Source organism: Mercurialis annua, linkage group LG3 (assembly GCF_937616625.2).
Source record: "Mercurialis annua linkage group LG3, ddMerAnnu1.2, whole genome shotgun sequence".
Lineage (NCBI taxonomy): Eukaryota > Viridiplantae > Streptophyta > Magnoliopsida > Malpighiales > Euphorbiaceae > Mercurialis > Mercurialis annua.
Window position 1 is genome coordinate 574,389 of NC_065572.1, and position 14,045 is coordinate 588,433.

Here is a 14,045-nt window from a genome sequence, read left to right on the forward strand (position 1 = left end):
AGTAGGAAATAGAGGGACTTTTAGGAAACAATTTGATTTTTTAATGTCTGGGAGGTTTGGAAAGCTCGCAATGAAGTTTTTGCCGGGTTGCTAGAACCTTTGATCCGGCCGTGGATGAATCTAGACTGTTATTTATCTGAACCATTCGTCTAATTTTTAAGACACCATTTATGTGGTCAACTTTCCACATAGTGAAGTTATTTGAGAAGATACTCAAAATAACTGGAACCAGAAAAGAAAAAACGACATCACAAGAATGCTCAACAAATAGTCTCTTGCATCCAATAACTTCACATATGTCCTGGATGCTCCCTCGTCTTTTAAAAGTATCTTTCACTTAAGAAATAACAATTTCTTTTAGTCATTTCATGTCTTCTTTCTTAAAGCCATAACTGCTGAAATTTGGTTATTCATTTGCAGTTGCTTCGTGTCATACATTCTCTTTGGTCTCCTTCCATATATCAAGCATTACCTGATAAAATAAAAGCTTCCATGGCAACAAGTCATGTTGAGCAATATTCTTTTCTCGGTGAAAGAAATCCCCAATCGCCAGAGGGTTCTTTAACATTCACCGATGGATCTCAGATTGATACCGGCAAGGCAGGGTATATAGAACCGATGTATCATCTATACACAATTGGTTACATGGTATTAGAGACAGTGGGTAAGTATATTGGTTTGGGAGTTTTTAGTTGGACAAATAGCAAATTAGTGAAAGAAATTTATTCTTTTTGTGCTATTGTTGTTCGTCTCGCTATATTAACCAATGATGGTGAAGTCCGAGGATTTGTTGCGAAAAGATCTATTCTATGCCATTATTGAATAGGGCGAGCTGCAGCGGCCGCCCCTTCCTTTGGCGAAAAGCTTGGTACCGGTTACTTCATCGACATAGGGTTATGATATGGACGACCGCCTCAATATAAGGTTTTTATATAGACGATTTCCCAAATGTTCATCCATTTGGTACGATTAGACAAATGAAATTGAATAAGCGTGATGTCACAGAACCGGAAAAAAATTAAAAAAATTTGTCGGGTTTCGGTGGTGGGTTTGTAAATTAGTTGAGTACGGTGATGGGTCAGAATTTATTTATTTGTTAATTTATTTAATAAAATTTTAAAAAATAACTAATTTTTAGGATTTATTTGAATATTTTTGAAATTGAAGGACTTGTTTGTATTTTTCAAAATAAAAAAAATATGATATAACCCTTCTATTTAATTGTTTTTAGTGTTTTCATCCTTAAGTTAATTAATTTGTCAAATTTTTTTAAAATTATGATAGAGATGAAACCTAAAAATCCGAAATTGGGTAAAATTGAAAAATTTCATACGCTAGGATATAAATGAAAAAAAGTTGCAACGTGGAGTATTTTTAAGTGATTAGGCCCTTATCTTAATTACGTTTGACTTATGCAAATTAACTGTTCATTTGTTCATCACAATTTTCGGTACACTATCTTGGGCCTATCAATGACCATTGGAGATACATTCCTTAAATGCTTGAATGTTGTTTCTGTTAAGGTAGCATTGATGGAGAATGCGAGGCCGATGCAGTTCATGCATTTAAGCAGGCTTGTTAGTTTAGTTTTTATGCGCTTAGTCAAATCGTGCCCTCCAGAGTTGTGGGAAATCTGGTTGGAAGAGCTTTTGGATCCTTTATTTATCCATGTGCAAAATGTTTTTTTGCGTGAAGGTAAAATAAAGGTGCCACATGTCCTAAGCACGCCTTCTGGGTTAGATGCGAAAGTGGGTTGACACCATTTCTAATATGGCATCACTTTTTTCTGCTATTGCATCATTTCTTTATGATATGGGATTGTCGGGAGTAAATACTGGACTTCCTTCGTTGGAACCATTGGAGCTTGTGTACTATATCGATCCATATTCTATAAAGGATATGGATGCTTTTGCGATAAATTTTATGGTTGGGTAATCATATTTTTGCTAATTATGTGTAAATTTTCATCATGTACAGTTTCATTTTAAAGTGCAAAGGTCTTTCCCTTCCAGCATTACATATTTGTTTATGAGTTTTTAATTGGACAGATAGTAAATTAGTGAAAGAAATTATTCTTTTTGTGCTATTGTTGTTCGTCTCGCTATTTTAACCAATGATGTTGAAGTCCGAGGATTTGTTGCGAAAAGATCTATTCTATGCCATTATAGAATAGGGCGAGCTGTGGCGGCCGCCCTCTTCCTTTGGCCAAAAGCTTGATACCGGTTACTTCATCGACATAGGGTTGTGATATGGACGACCGCCTCATATAGGGTTTTTATATAGATGATTTCTCAAATGTTCGTTCATTTAGTACGATAAGATCAATAAAATTGAATAAGCGCGATGTCACAGAACTGGGGTGAATATGCTAAAATGACAATTAATGTATTTAACCAAAAAAATGTTTGTCTTTTTCTTTTGTCAGTTCTTTATTTTCTGATGAAATTATTGTTCTTATTTTAGAATTCAAATTTTAAATTTTTAGAGCTTGAAGACAAACAAATTAGAAAATTTATACTTCCACTATTACATCACATTCAAGGTCAAAAATGACAGTAGTATAAAAATATTTCTAGTATTGGATTTGAATGAGTTCATAATTAGAAATAATCAATTCAAACATGGACAACATTTTGTAGGTTGAAGCCTATTACTACTCCCAGCCAAGATAACTAGCTTCTCACGTATCAAATCATATGTTTAATATTTTGAATTTCTTTTCTAAAGGGTAAGATATAGTTAATACACTCGATTTTTAGTTGTTTTTGCAATTATCGTTTTGCGATCATTTTCACACTTGTTTTAATTTTTCATGCAAAAAAAATTTACCTCTCCTTATTATGGTACTTATTCTTAAACAAGTCTGAAATGCCGCTGCTGCAAAAACTGTAAATAGAATACTTTCAATGTGGGCTCTATTGCAATTATTCCTTATTTTTTTCCCATTATTTAGACAATATTTTAGATTTACTTTTGAAGCAATTTACGAAAAAAATATAATAAGGTCTTCTTATGATTACTGAGCCTCGAAACTTATCTGATGATAAATGATTTTTTTAATTTATAGTCAATTCAACTTACTGTTTTATTTTTTAATAAAATTTTTAGTCATGGAGATGAGTCTATTGATTCAAACAAAGTATTCTTACCTAAAGAAAAGAGTGACAATTAGTGGCGAAGGTAAGGTGAGGCGAAAAGCTTGAGACAGGTTATAGTGTCTTAATACGTACGACCGCCCAACATAGAATTTTGATATGGACGACTTTCCAAATGTTCGTTCATTTGGTATGATTAAACTAATGAAATTGAATGAGCGTTATGTCACGAAACTTGATGAATATGCTAAAATAGCAATCGAAGTATTTAACCAGAAAGATGTTTGTCTTTTGTGTGTGTTTTTTTGCAGTTGCTTATTTTTTTGAATGAAATTATTGTTCTTTTTTAGAATTCAAATTTTAAATATTTGATACTTGCAAAGGCAAACAAATCAAAAAATTTATATTTTCACTATTACATCACATTCAAGGTTAAAGATGAGAGTAATATAAGAACATTTCAAGTTTGATTTTTGATGAGTTTATAATTGGAAAGAATCAATTCAAAAACATCAGTGATATTTTATAGGTTGAAGCTTATTGCTACTCCCAACCAAGATAAGTAGTTTGCCATGTATTAAATTATATGTTTAATATTTTGAATTGATTTTCTAAAAAGGTAAATATGTAGTCAATAGACTCGACTTTTAGTTGTTTTCACAATTATATTTTCGCACTCATTTTCACATTTATTCTATTTTTTTATGCATGACAAATTTATCTCTTCTTATTGTAATACTCATCTATACTATATATGAAAGTACGGATGTGAGGGATGGGTGGCGGGGGGGGAGGGGGGAAGGGACAGGCACATTTACGCTAATACCCTTAATGTTATTTTAATTATTATTAATTATATCTAAATATTAGCTAATTTAAACTACTTTTACTATTCATAAAAATACTACTTTTAATACAATTACAATACTCACCTATTTTATAGAATTCCATAGTAATTATTATTTTCCTATTATAAAAAGAGTCAATTAGTAAGCAAATTACCATGGATTATGTTTTTTTTTAATATTTGATCACTTTATGCTCTGTTGTTTATATATATGATTTTAATAAATTGATTTAGAAATATTGATGATCAGAAGGAGAAAAGTTAGCTTTCTTCCATCCATCAGGGGTCTTCTTTCTCAACATAGGACAAGTGCATGATCCGGTGGCCGTGAGATCGGATACCGCTGTTTCATAAGACCCAACCTCTTGATAATAGGTGTCCATAGCCACTTTCTATTTGTGGCTTTCTTCCCGAAGAAGTTCTTTGTACTCAGAGACCTTTGCAGCCAATTCATAAAAGTCTTTGAACTCCATCCTCTAGAACTTCTTCTGAAGTTCAATATCTAAACCTCTTTAAGCCATTTTGACATATTCAGTTTCTGGGAGGATGATTTTGCACCTGCTCCTCATCTTCTTGAAGGGTGGATATACATGTTTGGATCTTCTCCATTTCGTTGAGAAATTCTGGATAATTCTGTAATACAAATATCCGGCTCAGCATGGTTAAACTGGGTATGAAACAATATTTCCATCTCCGACCATGTTAACACTGAGTTTCTTCATAAGGTGGCATACCAAGTGAAAGTCGTACCTGTCAAGGAGTTAGGAAACAACCGTAATTTGAAATTAGCAATATTATCAAGATTGGCCAGAACCCCACATTGAATGATAAATTTTACAACATGTTCAATGGTGGAGTGGCCATCTTCTCCAGAAAACAAAGAAAAATTCTGGACTTATATTCCATATGGTAAGGATTTTACCTGGCAATATAATTCAGGTATGGTTTGTGAAACTATGGTCGGTCAATTTGTCTCAAACCTGGACCATACAGGTCATGGACAGCTTTTCTTACAACCTCCATGTCTAGTGGTCTTTTTAGAGGTTGGAGTGGCACCTGAGGTGGGTTCCGCCCCTAGGGAAGGTAGTTTCCCCCCGAACCCAGAGGTTGAATATAATTTTGATTAACCTCTTGGTCCTCCATAAAAGGATGATTAACAACACCTGTGTTATTAAACGGCCTAGAATTCTGGCCAGTTTGATTATTAGTTTTAAAAGAGTTAATTTGAACAGGTTCATCTCTTTTATGTGGTGGTACATACCTTTCTTTAGGGGCTGATGGATTCGAGATTGATACATGACTAGTGCTTCCAATCTCCTGAAATTCTGTAGATGATTGACCCCCGAGTCGGTTAGGATCTCGCTTAGCTGTGTTAACAGCCTCTGGTAAATCACCATCCTTTTAGGATGATAACTTCACCGCAACTATCAGTTCAGCCAAGTAGCGTTCCATGTTGCACTGCTTCTTATCCATCATCTCATGCTTCAGATTCATTTCAACCTGAGCATGGTTCAAATTGGATGACTCTCTCCATCATAGCCTTTGAGAACATTTCCAACACTTCCGCCAATCTCGGCTCAGAATTTCGCCGAGTCGGTGTTTGTTGCCCTCCAAAACCAGGTGGTACATCTCCACTCACCTCTCCATGGAGAAGTAATTTTTTTTTTTGATGTTTCAGACCATGTGAGGCACATAGTCTCCATGTCCTACATTTGCAGAAGTAGGATCATCCATTGTATCCTGAGATACAATTGCATTCCTTTTTCACTTCGAGTTCTCCGCATAACTCTAGTGTCCCACTGGGCGTGCCAAAATTGTTACTGGAGTTTTGAGATTGTTGTGAATAATCGTAACAAGTGTGTGAATTTGCGAGCGTGCCAGAAATAGATTCCAATTTGTAACTTGACTTCTAAAAACAAACGATCGGGGCTTGGTTGACCTCACTACAAGTACTCCAAAAATAAATGCTAAGAGAACTTGAATGAAAATACAGAAATTCAATCGTAAATGTGTTTACTGGTTGAAGAATTGAGATTACAGAATGTTTTAGTGTTTATGCCTTTGGGTGGTGTTTTTGTGGAAATTGATTGGGCTAAAAATCGTCATGCTCCTCTCTTATTTATAGTGTTTCTGGAAACCGTCAGTTGATAGTACTTCTTCAACTGCCCACGTTCCACAATGCTCCTCCACTTTTAAAACTGCTCATGAAGCGCCGATTCACGAAAAAAGCACGTGTAATCCTGGGCTTGTGGTCAATTAAACTTCTGACAAAAATATTTTTAAGCTTCTGACTAATTAAACACGGTTTAATGGCCAATCTAATTATGGACTTATTCTTTTAAGGATGAACTTGGACTTTATAAACCTTCTGAAGAATTATTTCTAAATTTATGGCTAAACCTATGAAATTAACTCTGAACTTCTAACTAAATCTGTTATACTATAAATTAAAGCTAAGAGAAAACTACATCATGTATAAACGGCAAAGCAAATGAGATATAGTGAACAACTTGAAAATTGAAATGATTGTAAACGACATATGAAAGTGAGCTACAGAGCCAACGCATCTTTCTTTTTTGTGAAAACTAAAGCCTAATAAGTTAAAAAAGGATGGAAAAAGTATTATTTTAACTTCTTCAACATATTAAAATAACCACTTTAATTCTTAGGTTTTTATTTTTTAACAAATTTATTTTTCAAAAGTAAATAAATTTTTAAATTATAAATATATTTAATAAAATAATTTTTTATATGATCATATGAAAAAATAATTATTAAGCCCTTAATTGCTCTTTCAGCCACTACTAAGGGTGTTGTGGTCAAAGTTTGTGAATAACTTTGTTTAATTAGAATGAGATTTTTTTTTTAATTTTTTCTTTAAAATATTGACATTTTACGATTATTTTTTCAATTGCTTACTGCTATTATTTTTTCTATTTGTAAGATGACTTTATATATATATATATATATATATATATATATATATATATATATATATATATATATATATATATATATATATATATATATATATATATATATATATATATATATATATATATATATATATATATATATATATATATATATATATATAATTTTCTTCGTAACTCATCATTTTTAGGTTATTATTGATACTATATATTTTTATCTTTCGTGTTTTTCTATTTAACTACAATCTGAAAAATATGGTACCATATATTCTAATTTTTTATTTTATGGCATATATGACCTAAACATCTTATACGACATCGTTTTAGTTATTCACTTGTCAAAAACATTATTATTTTTACGGAAAATAACGAATAAAACACAAACCCGGCTATAGTACGCAAAGTTTGAAATACTTGGAATATGAGGTGAGACGTTTTTTAGATTGTGTTTAAATCGAAAATAACACCAAAGATGAGGATATATAGTAGCAACCCTATTTTTAATACATTTTTTATTATATATTATTTAATTTTAAGTGATTAAAATAATATTGTTAACTAGACAAATTCTTTTATATATTCTTCGTGCTATGTTATTTATATAGATAATTAATAATATTTTATTAAATATTTTAAAATTGTAAATATTTGAATTATATTACTTTTTATTTTCAATAATTTTATAAAACATTACTCCATCGGTTTCGAAATAATAGCATTATTTGCCACTTTCACCTCTCTTAAAATAATAGATCTATTTATTTATTCATTTTATATTACATTTCTTATTTATGACAATTTTTTTAAAATATTATTAAGTGAAATACTTAAAAAAAACACTCAATTTATTAAATGTAATATTTGAAAAGTTCATTTGTTGATTTTTTTTCAATTGACAATTTAAATGACCGTAAATTATTCACTTTGACAAGTTTTAATATCTTCTTATACTTTCCAGTCATATTTTTTCATTTTATATAAAGTCTGATTTAATAATAATTAATAAGAATTATATAGATTATAGTTTCCGCTGCATCGCGCAGATAATATACTAGTTAAAAATTATTTATAATAACTAATTACGGTCTAATGGCCTTTCTTGATAAAAATGTCGGCTTATGAATTTTGGGTCATATTTTTTATTTTGTATAAACAATTTCAGTAACAAGTTGTTCTTAAAAGGGCTGGCCTGCTCGCTACTGGGGCTTAGCTATAGTAACCTGCCGCTGAGGATTAGTTTTTGATACTAGTCGAAAATCCCGCGTATTTATGCTGAATCAAATTAATAATTATTTAAATAATAAATTTATGAAAAGTATATAAATATTGTGAAAAAATATCATACGCCAACTAATAAGATAAAAATCTACTTTAATTTAGTAATAAATTATTGACTATCTTTAATATTAGTATTTTTTTAATAATAATTTCTATATTAGTAAAAATAAAATAAATTATAATGTTAAAATAATAAATAATAAATAAAATTTTAATATAAAATGTGTGTTTGTTAAAATGCTAGATTAATTTTTTATTTTTTTAAAGATTATTATTCAATAAAATAAATAATTTGTAGAAATTAGAAGTTAATATATATTAAAACACTATGATGTTTAGAGATTAGAAGTTGATACAGATTAGAACACTCATTAAATTAAGGGTTAATGTTAAAAAATCACGAACTTTACACGTTTTCTCATTTTAATCACGCAGTTTAATTTTTTTCATTTGTATGCACGAACTACCACTTTTTGTCAAATTCATGCACGGTTCTGACGTAGCACTAATTTATTGGTGTAAAAAGAAACATTGATTCTCCTCATCAAATTACACAAATGGAGTCTTGACATCTCAGCACGGTGCATGCACATGAGAAAAAGTGGTTGTTCGTGCATGAAAATGAGAAAATTTAAACTGTGTGATTAAAATGAAAAAACGTGTAAAGTTGGTGAATTTTTATGATATTAACCCTTAAATTAAATATGATTTAAAAAGTGATTTAAAAAAGTTAATAAAATAATATTAATATTAAATTAAGTAGTTTAAAAGAAGTGAGAAGTTATGGAAGAGCTCCTTTGATCCTCTCAATATAAATTTAGATAATTTATAATTTTAAAAATAAATAAATTAATGGATATGTAATAGAAAATTAACCTGCGCGATTTGCTATCAATTAATAGGTATATTATCTTCTCTAAAATGTTATTTACTTTTACCAACATAAATATCAAACTATTTTATAGAAATTAAAACATTATTTAAACTAAATTTATTGATACTAAGCCAATTTAAAATCATCCTAAAATAAAACTGGTTGATTATCAGTCCATTTAGGATTTGATAACTAATACACATTTAAATTTTGACAAATATAATGGTAATCAACATATTGTCTGTAATTCTTTTTTATATGAAGCCTTTGATAAAAATAACACAATTCACATGTGTATTTGTTGTTTATATTTAAATGGTTTCATCCTAATTATTAGGACAAATATGGGAGTATTGCTCTTCTAAATTATCTTTTGATCAATTACTACAGTAATTAAAAACGTAATTTTAATTTTTAAGAGGTTTATTTTGATTAAAACTACTTAAATCAATTAAAGTAAAATAAGTAGTTGAAAAAGATTGGAGACTATCAGAGCATTCTATTTGATGAGAATAAATGAGAGGGTTCCGTTGGTCCTCTCAATTATATAATACTAGTCGTAGGCTCACGCATTTGCGCGAAATCAATTTCATATTCTATATAAATAGTATCATTTTTATTTAAAAAATTAATAGAATGCCAAAATAATTATAATAAATAGTATGGAAATTAATAATATTAAATAAAATAAAAATACATTCTAATAAATTTTGTAATAAATTTTTCTAAAGTATATGAATATCTATAATATATATTTTTTTCCTTTTATATTCTTATAATTTTTTTGTATTATAGTTTTATACATGATGCTACTTCTCATAATAAATATGGGCTGGATACCATAATAATCAATAATTTACAATATTTATAAAATTTTCTTATGCAGTTTGATTTTTTTACGATTGATAATAAAAAGATTATTGTTCATTTTCTATTAGAAAACATGTGTTTAATTATTACGTTGGCAAAAGTTGCATATTTATTTTCCTTCTCATCATAATGCTTTATAGTGACGAATTCTAATAGTACTATTTTTTTTTGATAATAATAGTACTATTTTTCCTACGAATAAATAGAGTATATATTTTAATATTAATATATTGAGTTTTTTTATATTATATATAATTTTATAATGAAATTTTAAAAAGTTATAGTTATTTTTCGAATGACTTTCAAGAATGATATTGAGTTTTTCATAATTTGAAAATAAAGCACCCTGAATCTATCAATATAATAAATAATAAATAATAAATTGATGTGATTAGAATGAATATTATAGAAATTAGATGAAATTAATTTTTAAAAAATATGAGTGGAATAAAATCAATTTTTACCTTAAAGTATCTTATCTTTAAGTTACTATCTGAAGTAATTTATTAATTTATAACTGGGGTGCAACACTTTAAATTAGATACAATTATGAGTCTCGTCATAAAAGAAAAATTATCTAATAGATCATTAATTAGCTCTTAAGAGAAATAAAAAAACGCGTGACGATTTAGCACAATATCTGGAGGTATGATCCTCTACCTACCAATTTTAAAGTAATTATTCTTAGTCCTAATCTTAATTGTGTTGAACTAATTAATGAAGGTTTTTAATAGTTATACACTCGTACATTTACTAATCTAATGGTAAGGGAAATTAACTAACATATGCATACTTTCTAGCAAGGGACTTAGATTTGAGTTAGTCTATAACTATACCATATATTAGTGGGTACGTGTTCCATTCATCATTGCAAGGAGATTAGATATGTGTATATAGCACACTCATAATGAACAAAACAATACTAACTGTTCACAGTATATGCAAGTTATCTCTATTATATACTCCCTCCGTCCCACTTTAGAAGTCCCATTTGACTTTACACACAGATTAAGAAAACATTCATTATTCTTGTCTATTTATGTTTTTTCATGTTTTGCCCCTATTAATGATAGTGAAATTTTCCATAAAACTCTTTTAAGATAACTAAAATAAGGGTAAAATGGGGTATTCAATGGAAAAGTATTCTAAAAATAGTAATGAGACTTTTTAAATGGGACATCCCAAAATAGAATATGGGACTTCTTAAACGGGACGGAGGGAGTATAAGATTTGCTGTAAAAAAAATATTATACCTTCTTGGAATATTAATCACACCAGTAGTTAGAATAAAATTGCTGAATAGAATTGCTGAATAGAATTATTCATGTAAATTAAAAGTACATCGGTAGAGTTTATATAGATTGAAATTTGACGAATTGTATTTAACTTGAAACTTATCACTTTCTCAACAACTCAACTATTGTCAACTTATCTATATATATTATAATACTAATTTAAATTAAATTCATGATAACAATTTACCTAAAATAATTAAATTAGAATAAGTAGTTTAAAAAAATTGGAGACTACCAGAATGCTCTATTTTGTGAGAATCAATGAGAGCGCTCCGTTGGTCCTCTCAATTATATAAGTATATATTCATGATAACAATTTACCTAAAATAATTAAATTAGAATAAGTAGTTTAAAAAAATTGGAGACTACCAGAATGCTCTATTTTGTGAGAATCAATGAGAGCGCTCCGTTGGTCCTCTCAATTATATAAGTATATAGATATAGATATATAGATTAGTCGTAATCCCGCGCATTTGCGCTGCTCAATTTATATACAATTTAAATTAAAATTATTTTTTTCTAAAAATAAATTAATATTTTCTAAAACTAAAAATTTTAATGTGTGAACTTGTAAGAAAAATAAAAATATAATTTAATAATTTAAATGATGAATTGTCTCTACATTTTATATTTTTAACTATTTTTTTATCAAAATTTTATCTTTATTTCTTCAATAATTTTCTTCTGATAATTTCATCAAAAACCACATTTATTTTTCACTTTTTACATTTAATATGAGTCTAAGTAAAAAAAATACACAAATTCGTTAGTAAGAAAATAATTAATTGTAACACAGACTTGATAGGACTCTAATTGAAAAGTTTGATTTCAATACTAAAAACTAAACCTATAAATACAATGATTCTAATTAAATGTATTGTGACAGGCTTATAATTAATCTGCTTATAAAACTCTTTGTTTATCATATTAGGACCCAAAAAAACACAGATATGTTATTTATTGAAATATAAAAATTAAATAAAAATACAAATCTAAAGTCTTTTAAAAATATAAAATACGCTGCAAGTTGATTAAGGTCCCTTGATATTGGTCGAAGTATAGATACTAAACAACTGAAGACATAATCATGGTACAAATAGCTAAATGATAAAAACAATTGATTTACAAAATATAAATTATGCAATAGATTTCATGAGTCCATCACTCCTTCTAACTCAGAAAATACAAATCTGCAGTATGAAAAACAATTAATAACAACGTTGATCACTTCCTTAAAAAAACAACATTAATGATCATCTAATAATGTATACAATAATTATAAAAAAAGAAAATAAATAAAATATAATAATTCAACAAATTATTGAAGGTATTATTAAAGCATCAATAGATCCTTAGAAAATTAAACTTACATTTGCTGCCTGCGTATAAAATTGGGACGGCTTAAAATCCAAAGAGGAGAGTAAATAGATGATATTGATATAGGTTATGTTGATTATGAGTTTGATATAAATTAGAAGTCATACTTCGATGATATATATAGTGTATGTGCATAAGGAGTTTGGTATAGATTGAAAGTCATACAAAAATATTAGTTAAATTAACGGCTTAAAATCCAAAGAGGAGAGTAAATAGATGATATTGATATAGGTTATGTTGATTATGAGTTTGATATAAATTAGAAGTCATACTTCGATGATATATATAGTGTATGTGCATAAGGAGTTTGGTATAGATTGAAAGTCATACAAAAATATTAGTTAAATTAATTAAATTAAAATACGTATTTTAAAAATAATGGGAACTAATGATATTGCTTTATTTGGTGAGAATGAACGAGAGAGCTTCTTTTGGTGAGATTGAATGAGAGGGCTCCTTTTGGTGAGATTGAATGAGAGGGTTCCGTTGGTCCTTTCAATTATATAATATATAGATATAGATTATTTGGTGAGAATGAATGAGAGAGCTTCTTTTGGTGAGATTGAATGAGAGGGCTCCTTTTGGTGAGATTGAATGAGAGGGTTCCGTTGGTCCTTTCAATTATATAATACTAGTCGAATACCCGCGCAATTGCACGGGATGATCTTAATAATTATTTTAAATTTATATTATTTTTATTTTGTTTAAATAAAAATTAAAAATATAGTAAAATTATAGATAAATTTGATACAAAAATAAAATAAAAAATATTTCATATAATCTATAAAAATAATAAAAATACATTATTAAATCTCTTAAATTTAGTGTATTTTATTTTACTTTGACTTATACTAACTCTAATAATTGATTTTTTAAAAAATATTATATATCTATTTTACAGTTTGTTTTAATTTTCACTTCACTAAAAAAATATTTGTTGGACGTTTGGATTTATCTTTATGAAATAGCTTCTTGTACTGCTCAATATTTTTTTTATCTTGTTTTTTATTAAGGGTGGATCATATCCTATTATATTCTCTATAATTGAAAATAAAATTAGTCTCTCATTATAAAAAGCAAACTTTTGAATTTGAATTGTAACATAGAGTTCGAATTTATATGTTAAAGAAAATGTAAATAAAATTCTCACTATTTTTATTTGATGAATTTCTCACTACTATTTTAAATATGTTTGTCTTTTCTACGATTAATAACAATTTTTTTTTCATTATAAAAAATTTGGTTTTGAATTTTGATTGTATATATTCGAATTATGACACATTAAAAAATATAATTTTTTGACCATTTTCTAATTATAAGTAATTTGTTAAACTTATTCTAAAAATATTATAGGATTTTCCATAGTTTTAATGTAATTTGCAACTTACCTATTAAAAGGACAATTCAAAATATTATCTCATTGTTAATTGTGTCTCAAAATTTATATAATATATTAAAACAAATAAAAATTATGAT